This window comes from Xenopus laevis, chromosome 4L (genome assembly GCF_017654675.1).
Source record: "Xenopus laevis strain J_2021 chromosome 4L, Xenopus_laevis_v10.1, whole genome shotgun sequence".
In the NCBI taxonomy this organism is placed as follows: Eukaryota; Metazoa; Chordata; class Amphibia; order Anura; family Pipidae; genus Xenopus; species Xenopus laevis.
Genome location: NC_054377.1, coordinates 101,620,004 through 101,641,196, shown reverse-complemented (window position 1 = coordinate 101,641,196; position 21,193 = coordinate 101,620,004). Strand labels below are relative to the sequence as shown.

Below are 21,193 nucleotides of genomic sequence, written 5' to 3'. Positions count from 1 at the left end.
TACAGAGCAACAAAAATTATATTTGAGTTACAAACAGAATTGTTGATTGTTTATAAACAGAATACAAAAAAAAAAAGAATACAAAAAAGCATGTGAAATGCATAAAACGTTTTTACCTGGCATATAACACACACACTGCATTATAGGCACTTATACATGCATTTTTCAATTAGAGCATTCAAGATTACAACTGTATGCATAAGTTCTGTGTGTACAGCCTAATACAACAGGGAGCCAGCCCTGTGCTTGTTGCTTCTACAAAAATGAAACTTTATGAGACAATGCAGAGTGCAGGTGTAGAGAGCCGTGCCTTACAGTCTATGAAACTAAATAATGAGTCAGTGACACTATTGTTATTATTATTATTTTTATTGGGTTTTATATACATATATACATAATATACAGTAAAGGTAGAATCCATAGTCAGAAAGGTGCAGATTTGCTGCTTCTACAAACTGAATTATTGCATCTATGCATAGTGGTATTGATGAGATTACATGAGCAGAGTCTCCTACGTGATTGTTCCTCTATTAACACTTTTAATTTGGCTTTTTAACTACGATCTAGACATAATATGGGAGGAAATGATAGTAAAGCTATTTATTAATATATTAACATAAAAATTGTACCTAGAAACATACACTTGAGGAGCACTGTTGAGCAGTGAAAGGGACAGACAAGTATTGCTTTTGGAAACTTTTTGAAACCATCACATTTATATACAACTTTAATATTTTTAATTAGTGATTATTAGTAAGTTGCTTAATTTAAATTTTTTGGGCAGGGTTTTATTTTAATCTAAACTTAACAGGGAATTATAGTTTCTCATTTTGATTTGGGTACATTAACATTCGTTGTTGCTCCTACTATGTACAGCACTAATGGGTTAAGGGCAGTAGGTGGCAAAAATGGCCATATTCTACTCACCTTTTCATACTGTATATGAGCTCAAATGCTCCAGTATCACAGCTAGGGTCATCTCTCCGATGAATGACAACACGTAGGGTGTCTTCTTGCACTTGGTTGCATAGTTCAGTTATTACCGATGCGGGCGGCTTTAATTCAGGTTTGAGATTAATCTCAATCAGCCAAGTGTGAAAATTTTCATCAAAGATAAAATTTGCTCCATAAAGATCAAAATGTTTTTTCCTGTTCCTGACAATTTCTGTGGAGCTCATCATAGTATATATAATGGCTTCCTTCATTCCTGGTACCATCACCTCTACCCAGGCATGACAAACTCCTATCCCTTCAAGGTGTTCTTGGAGCTGCTTGCTAGTCCACAGATTGTCCATAGGTAAATCAGGGTGGCGCTCTAGGAGATTTCATATTGTTGCTGTATGCTTCTACTACATACATGTATAGATGGATCTGGAGATTCAAAAAATAATAACAAATATTAGGTTCATGTTTTGTTGAGAGGAAAACCCAATGTGGCTACACTGGATTTCATAAATATTTCTAACCCTCTGTTTGGAATACTTAATGAATTTTTAGCAACAGATGTACTGTAATTAACACCCAGAGGACATTGCTGAACTCAAGGGTCAGTAATTAAAGTGTGTGGGTAGGAAAATATACCCTTGATATCCAACATCATAGAGGACAATTTGAGGGGGAAAATGGCTAAAAATGACAACGGACATACAGTATTATAGTGTGCAAGCCCAAAAACTTTGCCAGTGATTTTAACTTTCCTAATCCTTTAAACATGAAACAGGTCTGTTAAAACATTATAGAGCATTCGTGATTCAAATCCATTATAATTATGTTTCAGAGTCATACAGTTCTATTTCTTCAGATCATTAAGGAAGAAGTTATGTCTGACTCCAAAAAAATCTGATTTTAATCTGGAGTTCCCTGAATTATGTGAGTTTCTGATAATAGTGGGAATTGGCTATTCTCTTATGAGAAGTACCAGGGGCTGTGCTTTGACCTAGAGCAAGGTGTGTTTGCCCTGGTCTAATACTGTATCTCATGTCTGTTTCCAGTATCTAAAAGATCTCTTCTCTGTGTATATGTGATTTAAACATTGAGTAAGCAAGCATGGCCAAACTTCTTAATAATAAAATGCTCTGAGTTTAAGAATATCTAGTGGTATATGTATGGGTAGATATAATTGTCCTATCATAATTACAACTCTATTTCTTACTCTTCATAAAGTTAACAGGAGGAGGACAGAGCATACAAAAGTACCAGTTATTAAACCTGTACAAATACCTTTGCATAAAAATGTCAACAATAGATTTGATGGAAATATCACATAAGATATTATGCACTGTACTGACCTGTCTAGATTCTTCAGTGTGAAGGGTTGCGATGAGAAGTGAATGTAACTCTCTCTATAGAACCAGATGGTTAAGGGCTCCTAGTTAGGGATTGGCGAATTTTTTCACCTTGTTTCGCCAAAAAAAATGACGCCCATAGACTTGTATGGCATTGTGGTTCAAAATAAAAAGCCGCGCAACAAAAATTTTTTGACGCCCATAGACTTTAATGGGCGTCAGCGACATTTCGCTGGCGGCGAATTTTTGGCGAAGCGAAACAGGTAGAATTCACCCATCCCTACTCCCAGTTTGTTATTAGGAACCACTGGCGCAGATCCAATTTAGTTCCCAATATAAGAAGCAGTGCCTCAATGTACTTTTGTACAACCCAGTTTTGATCACTATCATCATTCATAAATAAAAGGATTTCATCCAGTTGATCCTTGCAGATTATATACCAGTAGTAGAATTTAGAATCATTCTCTTTGTAAGTCACCATCTTGTTTGCCATCATACAAGGTAGGAAATAGCCACAACTAGCATGCATTACGCCAAACTAGACTAATTTCCATACATTACATTACAACTATTTATATTTGAAAAGGGTTTTTTTGCATCCTCCCTGAGGAGGTGTTGGATCCAAATACAGACAGGGACATTATTAAAAAAACATATTGTCATACAGTATAAGATTAGCCAATGTGGATTGTTTCTTACCAGCTCTTCTGGATTTAGCACCTGGTTTTATGATGCATATGTTTCTTTCTCCGTCAATATCTATCTGTGGGGTCACTGTCTCAAGAATATCTAATATATGCTTGCAGTGGTCAGCAAACTTCTCTGTCTTTGCAAAATTGTTAAAAAGCAAATGCTACGTATATAATAGTAATTGCGCTTTCCTCACTAGAGATGCACCCGCTCGAACACTGGAAATGGTATGCTCCGGGTGCAGGGGGGGGGCGTCATCAGAAAGGCCTCCTGGGGGGGGGGCAAGAAGCCCTGAAACGGCCCTGTCTCCAAATGCTAAAAACAGAAGCAGAGAGAAGTGAATCCAATGCTCTGTGGGACTTTGGCCTAAGTTTGAAGAGCCTAATATCTCATATCTTTATGGCCAATAGGGGTTTAACAAATGTATTCATAAAGATGTTTGGACTGATTTAATTAACAGCCTACAGCTAAACCACATCTAAATTGCCATGTTCCATCTTGTATAACTTACTGGATGACTCAATAGTAGTTTTTTCCAATTTAAAGCTATTTCCATATTTTCGAAGTGTGCCGAGCAGGCTATAAGGGATGTTACAACAATGTCAATGTGAACAGTTCCACCATCTGTGTTGCTGGTTCCTTCAGCTTCTGAAGAAAAAACATGGTAGAAATGTACATGAATAAGGAGTGAGAACTAGAGCAATGGATAAACAAATATGGTTAAAAGTTTTCTGGCCACCTATAGCAGCTTCACATAGAACATGTAGTTGGGTTGCTCTGTTATGGTAGTTACTACATTGGGTGTCTGTAATAATAAAAATATCATAGCTACATCCAGTAGTATAAATTCTGCAAATAAAATGTGGAGTCCAAGGTGCTCAAATCCCCAATCTTTCAGCAAAGATAAATACAAATTTATAAAATATAGTATCTAGGAAGCACTCACAAAAAATTCAAAGTAAAACATTATTTTATTTAACAGTCATGTCAAATAAATCCTTATATGTTTCATAGGCTTCTGACTAAGCTCTAATTACATTTTATATATTAATATGAACAATTATTTCCCATACTTCCAAAAGGTCCCAGTGCTTCTGGGACATTTCAGAATTGTGAAAACTAATTGGAAGGTGCCTGCTGTAACGTGAATCTGTGTGTCATAACTGGGTATGTGGATTTGGAGAGTTGACAAAATTGTGACATTTTTTTTAAAACTATTGGAAAGGATGCTTTCACCTTACCTGACTGGCAGATGTCAGTGCTTGCATTTGTCTCTTTCTTCCTGCAGTGATTTACAACCATTTTCAGTACACCACGAGCAGCTGTCAAACAGAAGTCCTCTATATAAAGGAAAAATACTTTATTTTATTATTATTATTATACAGAAACTTAAAACTGACCAAAATCTAAATTATATATATTCAGAGATAATCTATCAAGTCATTTCCATAAAAGGGTATAAAGAATGTTGGCAAATCTTATTGTAGATACCGAGTTACACTGAATTCATTCATTCATTACATATGGTTGGGTGGTACTATACTGCTTTATCAATCTATTATTTCCTATATAATATACCCCAAATCTTCATTGTATAGCTTAATGCACTCTTACCAGTAAACTCATCTTATCTTTCCTTTTCTTCATTTGTTAGCAATGTGGGAAGAAAGACGCTGGGTCCACATCAGTAAACTGATTAAGGTTCCTTAAAGTGGACCCGTCACCCAGACATAATAATCTGTATACTAAAAGTTCTTTTTAAATTACACATGAAAGCCAATTTCTTTTTTTTACTAAAGCATTCATAGCTGTTGTAAACTCATTAAAAAATATCAGCTGTCAATCAAATATTGCCTACCCCGCCTCTATGCCTAGGCATAGAGGCGGGGCAAACAATTACTTTCACTTTCCATTCAGCACTTCCTAGATTTCACTGCTCTGTCCACATTCCCCCAGCTCTGTTAACGATTTAATTGTGTAACCAGGGCATGGGGATGGACATTGGGTCCCTGTCCCCTGGTGAATAAACAAGATTCTGAGGTGATACAAGACTTGCCTTAATAACAGTGTCCACAAAATGGCTCCTTCCTGGTTAATATAATTAGGAGTTCCCAGACTGATGGAAACAATATTCAAATAATTTATGCAGTGTAATTAAAGTTCATTTTGCTTGACTAACATGATAAAATAGGATTTGGAATAATTTTGTTTAGGTGACAGGTCCCCTTTAAAGTGACACACAATCCAGCCTAGCAAATCCAAAACAAGTTTAGTGGCACATTGTCCATATATTTAAAAAGTAAATTTTTTTAAAACATTTTTTAAAAGTAAATGTCTATGAACATTTATATTTTGGACATGACTGGACAACATCTTGCCACATATATACTGCAAGGGCTTTTTACAGTAGAAGGGCAAACTGATACAAGACCCCTCGTGATACTATTCTTCCATTATTGCACCACCTTCCCTTACATCATTTCTCTACTGATGTGACATGTATTAAATGAAATCAGGTCAGTTAAATGCCACACCACTATAATACTAGCCACTCGTGTAATATGTAGCTTGTAAAGAAATATTGGGTGTGGTAAGATATACATTATCTACTATTAAAGAGATACTGTCATGGGAAAAAAATTTTTTTTTCAAAATGAATCAGTTAATAATGCTGCTCCAGCAGAATCCTACACTGAAATCCATTTCTCAGAGCAAACAGATTTTTTTATATTCAATTTTGAAATCTGACATGGGGCTAGACATATTGTCAATTTCCCAGCTGCCCCAAGTCATGTGACTTGTGCTCTGATAAACTTCAATCACTCTTTACTGCTGTACTGCAAGTTGGAGTGATATCACCCCCTCCCTTTCCCCCCAGCAGCCAAACAAAAGAACAATGCGAATGTAACCAGATAGCAGCTCCCTAACACAAGATAACAGCTGCCTGGTAGATCTAAGAACAACACTTAATAGTAAAAACCCATGTCCCACTGAGACACATTCAGTTACATTGAGAAGGAAAAACAGCAGCCTGCCAGAAAGCCTTTCTCTCCTAAAGTGCAGGCACAAGTCACATTACCAGGGGCAGCTGGGAAATTGACAAAATGTCTAGCCCCATGTCAGATTTCAAAATTGAATATAAAAAAATCTGTTTGCTCTTTTGAGAAATGGATTTCAGCGCAGAATTCTGCTGGAGCAGCACTATTAACTGACTCATTTTGAAAAAAACATTTTTTCCCATGACAGTATCCCTTTAAAGATAGCTAGTAACAGAAATAGTATTTACAGCAGCCAATAATAATATACAGCCTGACCAGAGAAACCCAAAAGGCACACTCTGCTATGTGCTGCTAATCACAAAGTGAAAGTTCCATTGAAGCATCTAGAGATGGTGACTCACCTTGGATGTGAAGCAATACTTATTCTCATAATTATTGTATATCTGATTCTCTATTAATAAATTAGGAGTCTGATAATGTATGCCACATGAAATTGGGAAGCACGTTTCTTAGAAGCTAGAAAAGAGAAATATAAACAAACAAGGAAATAATCAGTACATGAAAATAAGTTCTCACATGGCCCATCCCCTGTAGATGGGAGACCCACATTCATGCTTTCCAGGCCTTCTTCTTCAAAAACTCCAGATCAGATACAAATGGTATAATGTCAACATCATCACTATTTCACCATCACTCTATGGACACCAACCATACCATGCAAACACACACTTTTTCCTGGTGTAGCCCTGGTGATGCCGATTTATATGTTGCTCCTTGCAAAGGTCCCAATTATGCATTACTCCTAGTCCATAAACTGGCTTAAAGTGATACATCCTATACTAACTATGTCTATTACTGGATATTAAGGGGGAATGCCAAATAATGTGGGAGTTTGTCAATAATCACTCCACACTTATATGTGAATATATGACCCTGAGATTGAGGCATTTGGATCATCTACACTGATTTTTAGTTGCACATACCATGACAACTAACAATTTGAATCAAACGAACTTTGTAAATATTTGCACTGGAGTTCTGGGTGTTAGATGTACTCTGTTCTTATATTTAACATATTACTGGAATTCACAGTGGGTTCAATGTATTGACTGTGATTTTGTATATTTTGTGTTAATTAAGGTTTTCTTTGCAAGGGAGAGTCCCCTTGCAAATACACCTTTATAGGTAGGAAATACTTTTCAGCTTGTTTTATAAAGTATATTTGTTTTAATATTGAAGTACGGTGGGGGTTAAAGTTGGATTGTATAGTTTTGAGACAGTCAGTTTATTTTTATTGCAGGTTTAAAGGCTTCAGCTGTGGGACTGACTGTCTCAGCAGCCAATAGTAAGGAATATGTAATGAGGGTAAGTTAGCATTTAAAAAGTCAAGTATTAGTTACACATAGACACATAGAACAGCATAGTACATCTTGTTATCATTCCTTGGAGCATTTGTAACATCCCTGATAATTTCAGCTGAATCCAGCTGCAGATTTCTTTCCAGTAAAACAAATAGAAGAAGCCTTGGCAGGCAATGGGCAGCCTTGTATAGATAGCTTTCACCCTGAATTATAGAAATGTGCTCTTTCAAGGAATAAGTAGTGACATGGAGTACTTGCATCCATTTCTTAATTCAGGTCTTCGTTTGAGTGTGTTTGTGTGCAGTGAGACGTTTGTTTCTAATGTGGTACAAACTAAAGGTGCAAAACATAAAAGGAAGCCTGGAATTACCAACTACTCGAGGCAGATGTAAAATACATGGCAGTCAGATGGTGCAACAAGGAACCAACAAAATGTTGTACTTAGTATGTTAAGTACACAATATAGAACATTTACAGATATTAAGCAATGTTGGCTAGCAATTGGATTCTCATCTAAATTATAAATCAAGGAAGAATGTCTAGGATGCAATTTAAACTTGTCATGTCCCTCTGATCTTTGGCATCTTTCTATAAACATACATAGGAATGTGTCAGTATTGTTGGGGAGTTTAGCACATTTTTCCTTTTACGTGCTACTAGCGGTTTGGAAAGGGGACAGGGAACTGCCGATCACCACAATGTTTCCTCTGGTCATGCTGGGCTGGTGGCAACATGATCCTTCTATAGGCCAATTACAAATGAAAATACTACTGGAACCTATGGAAGCATTGCCCCACCTCCTGCGTAGCATGAATTAAATCGTCGGTGGCTAAACTTCCTCAGTAACACTGACACCTTCCTATACAGTGACTAAATCACCCCAGAGTTGCTGCTCGTCACTGTATATTACACGAAGGGGCAGATTTATTAAGGGTCAAATAGGAAATTCGAATGTTCTAATTGTTTTTTTTGGTCAAAACTCACAAATTAGAATTGGGAATAATCCAAACTCGATTCGAATTTAAAATTCTAGATTTATCAAACCTTTACCCTGGGAATAATTTGAATTAGACTATTCGCCACATAAAACCTAACGAGTTCATGTATAAGTCAATGGGAGAGGTCCAGTGACCCAATTGAAGATGTTAATAGCCTTTATTATTATAATGTATTTATACAGCACCAACATATTTCGCAGTGCTAGCCGTCCTGACATTCGAGTTTTTTTCAGAGAAAAAACTTGAATCAAGTTTAGTTGAATTTGAATTGAATTCTTTTGGGTTTTCAAATTGGTAAAATTAGTTTGAGTTTTAGACGTTCACATTTTTTCTTATATAACCTCCCAATCGAATATCAAGTAAATTCCAATTTATTAGAGTAAAATTTTTTTTACATGAATTGGAAATTCGACCTTTGATAAATGGGCCTCCACGATTTAAGGTCATTTTCATGTTCTGCAGTTTAAGACTAAAATTGACAGCCTGACAGTAGCACTAAAATGTTATAAAATTCTACAATATTAAGTTTCATGCAATTTATTTTTCAGTATATGTAGGCTGGCAAGAACAATATCTATGAACCATGGATACCAATTGGGCCGGAGATAGACAGATTTGAAAAGGTTATCTACTGATGGAGGTGGAAATGGAGAGAAGTCGATGGTCTTCTTTACTTACTACTGTTGGTGGAAGCCCCCCAAAAGGAACAAAAAGAAGGTGGGCATACTATGTATGGCCCCTTTTATGGTATATGGTATGTTGTGCTGTGGACACAACAGACTGTGCATGCCCTATTTACTGAGAAAGATATGGAACCAGTTCGCAGGCCAGCTCACTCTGGGCACAATGCAGTCCCTAATTTAATATAAAACATTATTAGTCAACTTAGAATTTTTAACTAGTATAACTCATCCTGTGGCCTTGCTTTTTTAACATTTGTTATATCTGTATATTTCATAGCAATGGATACATTATTATTATTATTATTAATGACATGTATTTTTATAGTGCCAACATATTGTGCAACGCTGTACATTATCCCTTATATTATAATGTCTGGTATTGGTACAATACTTACATGAACTGCTTTCGCCACCAAGAACAAGGTGCTGTACATTTATGTCATTAAAATGGTAATCGCAAGTTCTGTGAATGTAAAAACATGTGTTGCAGTTTGGTTATTGCAAGCTGAGCGTTTTTCATCTACTCAACAACAATGCTTATATTAACCTACACAAAACTCACTATGAAAAAATATCTATAGTAGGGAAAATTGGTGGTGGACTAAATTAACTCAGGGGGGAATAGTGCATTTAATTTACAGGAACATTTCTATATATAAACATCAAATAGCACTTACTGCTTGACTGCAGATACAGCCTTATTATAATAAACAACATAATTACACATCAGGTAATGCACTGGTAAGGGGGGTCCAATAATGGAACTAGTAGTTCCCGGGACCACCCCCCTGGACGCAATTTATATGCCGGATTGATCGTACGGCGGGCCCCGAAGGCACCTACCGCACCCCTGTAGTTATGCTCCTGGGATGGTCTCAAATTCATAGAGACTGGATATTAAAAGTTCTCTACCTACCTTTCCTTTGGTCAGTAACAGTGATTTCCTCTTCATCTGTACTTTGTTCTGATTTATCTAGATTGTTCTTCTTCTCCTATAAGTTAAAAATGTTGATATTAGATATTGCATAAAATAACTCATATGTAAAACCCTGCTTCATGTAAATAAACCATTTTCATAATAATATACTTTTCTAGTAGTATGTGCCATTGGGTAATCATAAATACAAAATTGCCATTTGCAATTAAAAGGGCAATATTTACTTGAATATATATTCCAGCTTGGTAAGATTCTTTAATATTTACCACTTAATACGATATAAACTATTTGTTGTTCAAATATTCATTTTAGGGTTATAGTTTTCCTTTAACAGAGAAAAATGTTGTTGGCACCATAGAACCAAAGTAATGAAATATTGAGAAACAATGAGACACTTTTTATTCGTTCAGTCGTTTTCAGATTGCTTTCTGAAAATTGCTTTCCCTATTTTTCCTGTCTCTGGTGCTTTAGTCTGGCAGCCCAGTGATCCAGGTGCAGATTAGAACTGTTACAATTTTGCAATATTTAGTTGATACATTTCTCAGCAGCATCTCTGGAGTATTAGCAACTACTGTATCAATTATAACAGCTGCCTTTAAAAGGGAACTCCAGCTTCCGAACCAAAATTTGATAAAGAGGCCCACATAACACAGAAACCCCTACCTAATATATCCATCACAGTTATCAGTTTCTTCAAAAAGTAATAATAAATGCCATTTTCTATGCTGCAATCCAGCTGTTAAACAGTTCTTTTCTTTCTGCATCATTTGAAATCCTGGCAGGGAAGGAGGGACTAAACACTGATGTTACAAATTGTAACAACTACTCCACAGCTTACAGACAGCATGCAGGAACTACATAACCCACAATGCATTGCACTCTGATGTTCCTTTCCTTATTGTGTGCAGGTAATTGTGGGGTTTGGAGGATGCAGACTGAGGACAGATGGCTGTTGATACAAAGTAACAGTAGTCAGGCAGCTCAGCAAAGTAGTCAGAGATATCAGCAGAAGAGCAGGGGGCTAGGCTTAGGGAATTGTCAGAAACCATGAAAAATCTGCATATTGCATGACATGAAAGCAGGCACATTTTTAAAATGGAAATTTGGCTCTTAAAGTTACCAAACCTGGTAGGCCCCGGCCTGCTCCCCCCCCATCAGCTGCCCCCTATAGAAAATATCTTGTACCGTAGGGCGTTGGCGTACGAACATGAAGCGTGCGAGGGGGGGGGGCGAGAGTCTGGAAATCAGTAGGGGCCCCCAATGCTCCAGTCTGACCCTGTTCACTGTTTAAGGTTTAAATCAGTTGTATGGTTTTTAGCTTCATTCACTATGCGACTGTAAATAGGTGATCTGTCTCCCTGAAGATTACATCCTTACCATTGTGCATATAAAGGACAGGCAGGGACGGATCCCATGGCGCGGTGCCCCGAGTCCGCATGGTCCCGGCGCCGGGTGCTCACATGCGCATGCCTTCCTCCCCCGCTGCATGGTCCTTGTGGCAAAAAGTTACTGGGCGCAACACCTCCTCAGCGCATGCGTAAGCGAGCTGTCAAGCACCGGAGCACTGGGAAACTTTGAGTCCCCAGTGCTCCTTAGTGATGAGCCAGGGCTGCATGCCGCCCCCAAAATGTTGCCGCCATAGGCCCGGGCCTATGTGGCCTCGCCACAAATATGGGCCTGAGGACAGGGTCCCTAAGGCTAACTACATAAGCCACATAATATTTGCATTCACCTAACTAAAGCCCAGTTGGTAGGGATTAGACGAGACAATAGATTTAAAAATAGTATTTGATAGCTGATACATTTCTTAGGTATTTTTTTTTTTTTAAAAATTGCCTTAGAAATCTAATAACTAGTATTGAAGTTTTGGTTGGATATAAAATACTGAATTAGACAAAGCATTAACATTTATTTACTTAAAAGAACTAGTAACATTGGTTGATGTAGCTATGACTAAAAATGTAATTAATGATTTAGAAAGGGAGTTTCTAATACCGAAGTTTACAGTGATCTCCACATTCTACCATTTACCAAAAGTACATAAAGAACAAAGACCGCCTGTAGGTAGGCCCATCATATCAGGCATAGGATCACTCGAACAGAATGAATGGGTAGATGCCCATTTACAACATTTGGTTTTGCGACTAGATAGTTATGTAAGAGATACTGCAGATATCCTATTAAAATTGAAGGACAACACCTGGCGGGATGAATATAGATGGGCTACACTAGATGTGACCTCACTATATTCTATGAAAAGGGACTAGAAGCAGTGAGCTACCATCTTGATCATTATAGCGAATATGCAGAAGGACTCAAGGAATGGCCATTAGGTACTTATTACAACACAATTACTTTATATTTGACACACGGTTCTATCTGCAGAGGTGTGGGACAGCGATGGGAGCAAAATTCGCCCCCCTACTTCAACAACCTATATATGGGTTGGTGGGAGGAGACCCATCTCTGCAGAATGGAAAAAGTGTTTAAAAGTATATATTCGCTATATAGATGATCTACTATGCATTTGGGCAGGTAGTGAGGAACAATTTAATATATTTGCCTCAGATATCAATCAGAATGATCTAAACTTGAAATTTACCAGTAAATCCTCACAGAGTAAATTAGAATTCTTAGATGTTAACCTAATGTCGGAGGAACATAAGGTGTTATACACTATGTATCGTAAACCATGCAGTGGTAATACTCTTCTACTATAAGGGGCCCGAAGGCTCAGACAGGAGTAGTGGACTTAGGAGGAAGCACCAGTCCAACATTTCGAGGTACAGGCAAGGATTTAGAATAAGAGTGGTCAAGTTCAGGCAATATGGTTGGTTCAGGCAGCAAAGGTTCAGTAAACAGGAACAGGCAAGAATCAATACACAGAATCAAGACTATAACACTAGAACGCACCCAGTAACTCACAAGGAAGAACCTATTGTAGGGCAAGGTGAGCAGTGTCTCAGCGTCTTTTATAGGCCTCCTTTGGCGATAAAAGACGCAGTTACGTCATGATGCTGGCATCCTCACGCATGCGTTTTCGACGCTGGCGTCCATTCTGACGCTGACGATTCGGCGCCGGCGACCAATCTGATGCTGGCGCCTCGTGTAACACTGGCGCAATGTCACCGAGCTGCGACCAGGAGGAACTACATGGAAGATGCCGCCGCCAAAACTTGGAAACAAACTGAGAACCTCTGTCCGACAGTATCTCCGCAGGGAATCCATGAAGGCGGAAAATGTGGTGGATGAATAGTCTAGAGAGATCAGGAGCAGTGGGTTACTTGCGGAGGAGAATGAAATGGACCATCTTGCTGAACCTATCCACCACCACCCAAATAACTGTATGTCCCAGGGAAACAGGAAGGTTAACAATAAAGTCCATGGCCAGATGAGTCCAGGGTCTTGACGGAATGGGCAATGGAAGAAGAAAACCTTTCGGTGGTGAATGCCCAGACTTAGAGGCAGCACAGGTAGCTCAGGAAGAAATTAAATCTTTAACATCTTTCCAAAGAGAAGGCCACCAAACAAGGTGGGAAAGCAAATCCGTTGTCTTCCGAATCCCAGGATAGCCAGCCTGCTTGGAACTATGAGACTGCTCAAGAATCGACTGACGAAGTTCAGGTGGAACAAAAGCTACCCCAAGAGGAGTATCCGACAGATAATAGTTGAGAAGCCACAGAAGGAGTCAGAGCCGCCACAATCTTGGTAGAGGGTAAGATAGGTTCAATTTCCCCAGAACTGGTCTCTTCAGGAAGAAAACTCCTTGACAAAGCATCGGCCTTCTTATTTCTGGAACCAGGACGAAAAGTCAAGACAAAATTGAACCTGGAAACGAAGAGTGCCCATCGTGCTTGTCTGGGATTCAAACGTTTCAAAGTCTGAATATATTCCAAGTTCTTATGATCGGTAAAGATGGTCACCAGGACAGAAGAACCCTCCAGCAAATGCCTCCATTCCTCCTGAAGAGGTTCTGGTAATGATTGAAGAGGAATGACATGTTGTTAAGCAAATGCCCGATCCAAGAAGTTTCCTGCCACTCCCGAGTCTAGGAAGGCTTGAGAAGAAATGGTCTTGGTGGAATGTTGAATCTGAACAGGCAAAAGAAGTCTGTGAGAAGAATTATGGGGAAGAGCATTAATTCCACCCAGGTAAGTCTCCCCAAGCTTACCTAGGCGTTGCCGTTTGCCGGCTTCACAGGACACTCATGGGCAAAGTGAGATTTACCACCACAGTAAAGGCAAAGTCCTGCTGCCCGTCTCCTCAATTTCTCCTGTTCATACAGCCGGGCACGTCCAATCTGCATTGGTTCTTCAGCAATAGATGTTGAAGTGGGAGCGAGGCAGAAGAGAAAGCTGGTACAGTAGGAGGAGGTGTGCTGGGAAGCAATGGTCTCTGAAAGCGAGCAGCCAGAAGAGGTTGAAATTGGCATGGTCTTTGTCCACTTGGTGCTCTCTTTGCCGAGTATCCACCTTGACAGCCAAAGCGATAAGATCCTCCCATCGTGTAGGCAGCTCACGAGAGTCTAAGTCATCCTTCAGACACATAGAGAGTCCGTTATAGAAAGCGGCATGATAGCTCTCGTTGTTCCAACTCGTCTCAGCAACCAAGGTACGGAACTCAATGGCATATTCAGGTACAGAACGAGTTCCCTGACGTATCTGGAACAACCGTGCAGAAGCGGATGCTGCTCAACCAGGAGAGTCAAACACAGTTCGCAGGTCTTGGATGAAGGCTTTAGTATCGTCAATCAAAGGATCCTCCTTCTCCCACAGAGGAGATGCACATTCCAGAGCTTTTCCAGTCAAGCAGGTGATGATGTACCCCACTTTAGCACGTTCAGAAACATACTGATTTGGAAGCAGGGTAAACTGGATTTCGCACTGGTTCAGGAACCCTCTGCACGCTTGAGGATCACCACTGTAAAGTGGAGGCGCCAGGATACGTGGCTCTGAAGCATTAGCAGGTACCAGCGGTGATGTCACCCAGCTGCGACCAGGAGGAACCACATGGAAGACGCCACCATCTTGGAACACGCCATCTTGGGATGCCAGGTAAGATTTCCTTACATCTACATGCTCATTCGTGCAATCCAAAAAAACTCATAGCGGGGATACCAGTGGGCCAGTTCTTGAGATTCAGGAGGAATTGCTCCACAGATAAAGAATTCTATAGACTTGCAGGAGATCTGAAGGATCGGTTCTAAGACAGAGGTTATGCCAAGAGCAATATTAATCATGCGTTTATGAGGGCAGCGAAGATAGAAAGAGATGGACTCTTGGTACCGAAAAAACATAGAGACAATAGACAATTTAAGGAGAAAGTGTCCTTTATTACAAGATATAGCAAACAATATAAAAAGGTTTGAAATTTCTTCCTATGATATATACAGATGCCGATTTCTTTTCTACAAACTTTGGATCAAGGGATAGGTAGTATAGCTAGACGAGCCCATACTCTAGGTGATTTACTTTCACCAAGTCATTATAGGGACAAAACTGCAGGACAACCCCAATTTTTGAAATATAAGGGATGCTATAATGCGGCACTAAACGCTGCATTACAAGTAAATTTATGCAGGTTTCTCAGGAATTCAAATCCACAGAGACGAATAAAATATATAGGATCAAACTATACATAAATTACAATAGCTCAGGTGTAATTTATCTAATAACCTGTAAAAGGTGCAATAAACAGTATGTGGGATGCACTAAGCTCCCTTTGAAAGAAAGGATTAGAGAACATATAAATCAGACTAATAATATACATTTTTTTTAATAAAACCAATGTTACAAGACACTTTAAGGAATGCAACAACAGTGATTTAAGATATTTTTCTGTACAAGGAATAGAACAGGTGAAAACAGGCATAAGGGGAGGCGACGCTTTAACTTTATTACATAAGAGAGAGGTATACTGGATATTTTATTTGCAGACACGGCTACCATTGGGATTAAATTTTATATTTGATGTAACCTGCTATGTGTGATATATACTGTTTATATACATTTAGATTATTTATACTCTATACTAACTACAACAATTGTATTTGTACCCCTGGATATAGAAACTATTTTGGATATTTGTCAAATTGCATGTTTTTATTATTGAGTGGGCTGGTGTAGCGTTTGCTAACAAGGTCATTTAACAATGATGACCTGACCCTTACCTGGTTTTAATATGTGGGAGGGTTGATTACAAATGGTATATATATGTGAAGGGGGGCAGGAGCTTTCCCTCTGAGATGGCCTATGACTAAGTGCTGAGAAGCATGAAACGCGTTAGGCTCCATGTGGTGTAATGTAGTTCTTTTAAAGATGTTTCAATAAATATACTTTTTATACAGCATGACTATAGAGCAATTTTTGGATTTTGTATTAACATTTATTGAACATTAACTTTTTTTATATATAGAATCAAGACTTAGAAATAAGTGATTAACCTCTGCACTGATGGTTCAATACAACAATTTTGCAATATATATATGTTCTTTACAAATTTCTCTGCCCTGGTGACTCTAGTACAATGTAAAACAAGCTAACTGACTGACAGACCTGTCTTGTTGTAGGAGACTGGCTTTTGCAACATTGTTTAGTAAAATGAAACAACCAGAATCTAAGCAAATGCTGCTTTCAATAGCAATTACATTTACAAATAACTTTTAAAGCTCTAACAATTTTTAATAAATGCATACTGGAAAATTAAATTGCTTCTGATTGTGTTTTCTTTTATTAGGCAAAAACATCTTTTTTTTGGGTTGTCATGTCCTTTAATCTTGTTATCTAATGGCATGTGGGCTATAAATGCTGTAGTGCAAGGTTTGAAGCAATATTCATAAATGTGTACTTTACAAAGATGTATGGTTTTGGGGGCCCACTTGGACTTAGTGGCGTTTACACTATATAAAACAGGCAATGTGTTTTTCCAGCAGCTGATCTATAAACCATGACATTTGTATGGGTATATAGTGGGGGCTCTACATGCTCCTATTGAAAGGATGTTTAACCCCTCCCCAAAAAAAAACACTGAATCACTGAGTCACATTTGTGCCTATGAATAGATGGCGAGGAGTCAAAAACATTGTCTCAGTGTTCGTTCCTAAGGGTAGGGCTACACGGACATTTTGTGACGCTGCGACAAAACGCCTGTGACGTAAATAAGGTAAGAGATAGAAATGTTGGATGAAGTCGCAGCGTTGATCTGACGTGACACGACTGCACGCAGCGTCTGCATCCGACAATCGCGTTGCATCAACACTGAGACTTCATCCGACAATGCATTCACTTACCTTGTTTCTGTCGTATTTGTTGCCTGTATTTTGTTGCAGCGCGTTGGATCGTGCCCACAACGTCCGTGTAGGTCTACCCTTAAGAGAATTGGAGATCTCTGCATGTCACATATATATAGCAATGCATATTTGGTATCAAAGACAGACCAAAGTGCTCTTTACACAATAAGAAGAGTGGCAATCAGCCCAGCCTCCTTCATACTAACATACCATTAGCCACTGTCTGTCAGTGTTAGCCAGACACATACCAACTCATACAGAGACCATACCATTACCCACTGAGTGTTAGCCAGACACATACCAACTCATATAGGAGAGACAAAAATCTGTTACTAGTTGGATTTGGACAATAAATATATGATTCCCCTCCTTTTTCCGAAATGGTTGCGTCTTAGGCCGGTGCTCCGTACCCTTAGTGCTGGAATCCTCTTCACTGTGTAGTACCTACTTATTTCAGCCCCAGTGCCATTTGCGTTATATTTGTGTGGTGCTTTTGCTTTAAGCCCAGCCACTGTCACTACTTCCCACCCCCGTGCCATTGGGCATGTGTATGACTTAGCGGGCCCTCCCCCCGTATTGCCTAAACATTGCTGGCTCCCTGGCAGGCTGGCACCTGTGTGTCTTACCTACTGTGAGTAGAGGACGGGTCGGCGAGAGGAAGGCTGAGAAATGCAGCTGGTTATTATGCAATCGCACGACAAGCCCTCCCCTCCAGAGCATGTGCACCGTGTGAGAAGCAGCAAGAGCAGGCACATCTCCCGGGCCAGGAAACACACGGCTGCTGCCTCCTCACTCCTCAGTGCGGGCGGCTGTTCCTTCTCTCTGGCAGACTGATGCTGCTCCGGCTGGGCTCTCGCTGAGCTGAATGAGCGGGGATAGGACAAGCCAGGGGAGTACCTGAGCCGGCTCAGTCCAGGTGAGCATTGGGCTATGTGGCCTGGATTCCTCGGCCACCATTGTCTACATATCACAGCTTGTTTAATGTTCATTTTATTCACCTCTTCCTATCCACAGGCTCCCATGCACCTGCGCACTCTCATTCTAGCTCTAGAGCATCTTGCCCTTCCAAACAACTCCCAGCATTCTTTGTCAGCCATAGTGCTCTAATCTGTACACCAGTCCCACATATACATTTGGGGTTCCTAGTTTTGTCTGTTGCACAATCTGGGAGCTGAAGTTTAACTACATTGTAGCACATGAGACATTTCCATCAGCACTGGGTCACCGCCATTGTGCAATGTGTGGGCATGTGGCATTCACACCAGCTGACAGTTTATCCATTAACCTCCCCCTTGGGTTATTATAAAGCTTCCCTTGTTTGATGGGGTTGCTGTTGTTTTCTGTCCCTGGCATTGTGCCTGGTGTGCTGCAAATTAGTCAGCAGTCTGTGGTTATTGTGCTGTAATAATGGAGACAGACACAGCCAAACCTACAAACCCTTTGCTTAACATTTATTATTATTATTATTATTATTATTACTTTTTATCCTGTAGTTGCAGTGGCTTGCCCTGTATGGTATTGTGTCAGTACACTGCTCCTGACTGATCATTCATTATAGTGCACGACCGTACTTAACCCTGGGGAGAAGGAAGGATTAATAATTACTTATGTCAGGCCATTAGAGCACAGGGAAATTCAAGATATTTGTGCCTGTACTAAGCTGTTATTGTGCTGACTGGGCTGTTGCACTCGGTGAGTGTGTGTTTCACATCCTGCTTTTTGCACGGGAAGTTGTGTGACAGAGAAGATTCACTGATGTGCGTGAATGTGGAACTCATCTAGTGTCTGCACGTTTCTGCCTGATGAGTGCCAATGCTGCTAATCAAATGCAAGCTCTGCAGAAGAGTGGGCAGCACTAACCAGTTTGGATCTATAAATAATACACTGTTCTGAAAATGCCATATTGTGCTTGCACTCCATCAACAGAGGCTAGGCAGGAGCCTGAAACTGCATTCATTAGCTGGAAATGGAGCAATCACTTCCTTATGCCTATATAAAATTGTGTTTTGCACAGAGTTACATTATAACCGACACAGGTTACTGTGTCACACTTTGTATCTTTGTTGTACATTGCCAGAAATAAATCATCCTTTCGTTTTAAACTGTAAAATATACACTTTTGCCTAGAGAGGTGCAGCAGTGGACAGGGTCAGACTGGGCAGGCGGGACACGGGCACATTTCATGGCAGTGGTCATTGCAGGGGGTGGTCCAGAGGGCGGCCCTGAAACTGTAGCCCCGGTGGTCCCCGGGCCCCCTAGTCCGACCCTGGCAGTGGATAATGAACACAAATACATAGCTGCATTGACATTATTGCAGTCTGCAGCATGCTTTATATTGATGACTAATTAGATGTGATGGAAGTGGAATCATTATATGCCCTTATGATGGTATGGAAGTGGCAAGAGCTAGAACTTGGACTGCACAGCAAAACCATGGAAGGGTAACAAGATAACAGCTCCCTGACACCTGCATCGCTGAAAATGCTCCCATGTCCCATCTAGTGGTAGATATACGGAATAGCACGCCACAGTAAAAATCCAAGTCACACTGTGACTCCTCCATTGAGTAGGAGAAGCTATAGCTTATCTGAAAGCAGTTCAGTGTGAAGTGCTGGCTCTTTCTGAAAGCACAGGATCAGGCACAATGTACTGAGATGGATGCATTCCCACCAATATTACAGCTAAAAAATAAATTTGTTGTGCTTATACAAAGAAATGGATTGCATACATATAACATACAGAGTTACATATGTAACAACCAGAGAGATGGTAAGAAGAGCTTAGCATCTAAAGGGGAAGGGAATGAGACACAAGGTGCAGGATTAAAGTCGCAGGGTGGATACACAAGTTTCTAGTTGCACTAAAGCTGTGGTATGTTGCCTGCAACACTCATATGACAAAGAATGGAAACTTGCACATTGGCAATGTGATGAATTTCAAAGAAAGAGAAAATCATTAAGAATAGACAAAAAAAGAAAAAGAAAATGCTTTTGGACACTTTTTTTCTGCTTCGTTCTAAAAGTTAATTTCTAAGATCAATATCCCAAGTGATTGCTCCAATGATCATCACAACCTGTTCCACAGATCAGCATAAAGGTGTTTGGATACTGTCACATGAATCCAGAGAATCAATCGTTTGCATAGAGTACATTCTGTGCATCAGAGAAATAGTTTTGCTTAAGGCAAGAGTGCCCATACTTTACTAATGCGAGGTCTACTTTTAGCAATTTTGCCCCATTATGATCTACATCCATAAAAGCACTGTTTTCCAAGCATTCTGTGCCATGGAAAATATCACTTCAATATTATATTGATCTATGAGAGAAATGTATATTGTTATATTAATGTAATACATATCTGAATAAAAAGCATGAAACAGGAGGGTGATTTAGATAAGTTGTTTGTTGACCGTGTCTTGAGATCTGCTGATCACCAGCTGTAGTTCTACTGGTAGATCCCGATCTACCTTTTGGCAGGGTCGGACTGGGGGGCCCGGGGCCCACCGGGACTACTGTCCAGGGCCCCCCCGACCCCCTCGACCCCCTACCGTGATGCGCACTGCACACCTTCGTGACAGAATGGCTCGACGCTCCTTCTTGAAAGACGCCGCTCAGAGCTCTGTATGTTGCTGCGCGCATGCGCAGATGGCGCAGCGCGGCGCCTAAAGAAATCTTTTTTTTTTTTAACAAAATGGTCGGGAGAGGGGTCTGGCCCGGCGGGGGCCCATTAAGGGTCGGGGCCCACCGGGTTTTTTCCCGGTTTCCCGCCGGGCCAGTCCGACACTGCCTTTTGGGCATCCCTGGCTTAAAGGACACCTGTTGGGTAAAAATGTTATTCCCAACCAAAGGTGCGGGCTGATCAGACAAAAAGTCCAGATGGTATGCTTGCATGGGTACATAGAGAACTAAGATTTTATATTCAAAGTTTTACTCCTGTAGACACAGTGATACCT

At 40.0% G+C, this 21,193-nt stretch overlaps 1 protein-coding gene and 1 long non-coding RNA gene across 3 annotated transcripts in view; one reads left to right on the top strand and one right to left on the bottom strand.

The window, feature by feature from the left end:
* Positions 1 to 376: 376 nt before the first annotated feature.
* Positions 377 to 17,955, bottom strand: LOC108714395. Of its 2 annotated transcripts, XR_005967029.1 has the most exons (8): positions 17,868 to 17,955; positions 9,933 to 10,008; positions 9,412 to 9,479; positions 6,376 to 6,490; positions 4,217 to 4,315; positions 3,487 to 3,623; positions 2,985 to 3,290; positions 377 to 1,371 (listed from the first exon to the last, which is right to left on the bottom strand). It is a non-coding gene; the product is annotated as an uncharacterized LOC108714395 (long non-coding RNA). The 2 variants fall into 2 exon arrangements; XR_001935362.2 differs by lacking the exon at positions 2,985 to 3,290.
* A 72-nt stretch (positions 17,956 to 18,027) lies between these two features.
* lrrc8d.L (leucine rich repeat containing 8 VRAC subunit D L homeolog) overlaps positions 18,028 to 21,193 on the top strand; it is a 32,326-nt gene continuing 29,160 nt past the window's right edge. Inside the window, exon 1 of the mRNA XM_018258589.2 lies at positions 18,028 to 18,157. The gene's annotated coding sequence lies outside the window, so the exon portion shown is untranslated. The remainder of the gene's footprint in view (positions 18,158 to 21,193) is intronic.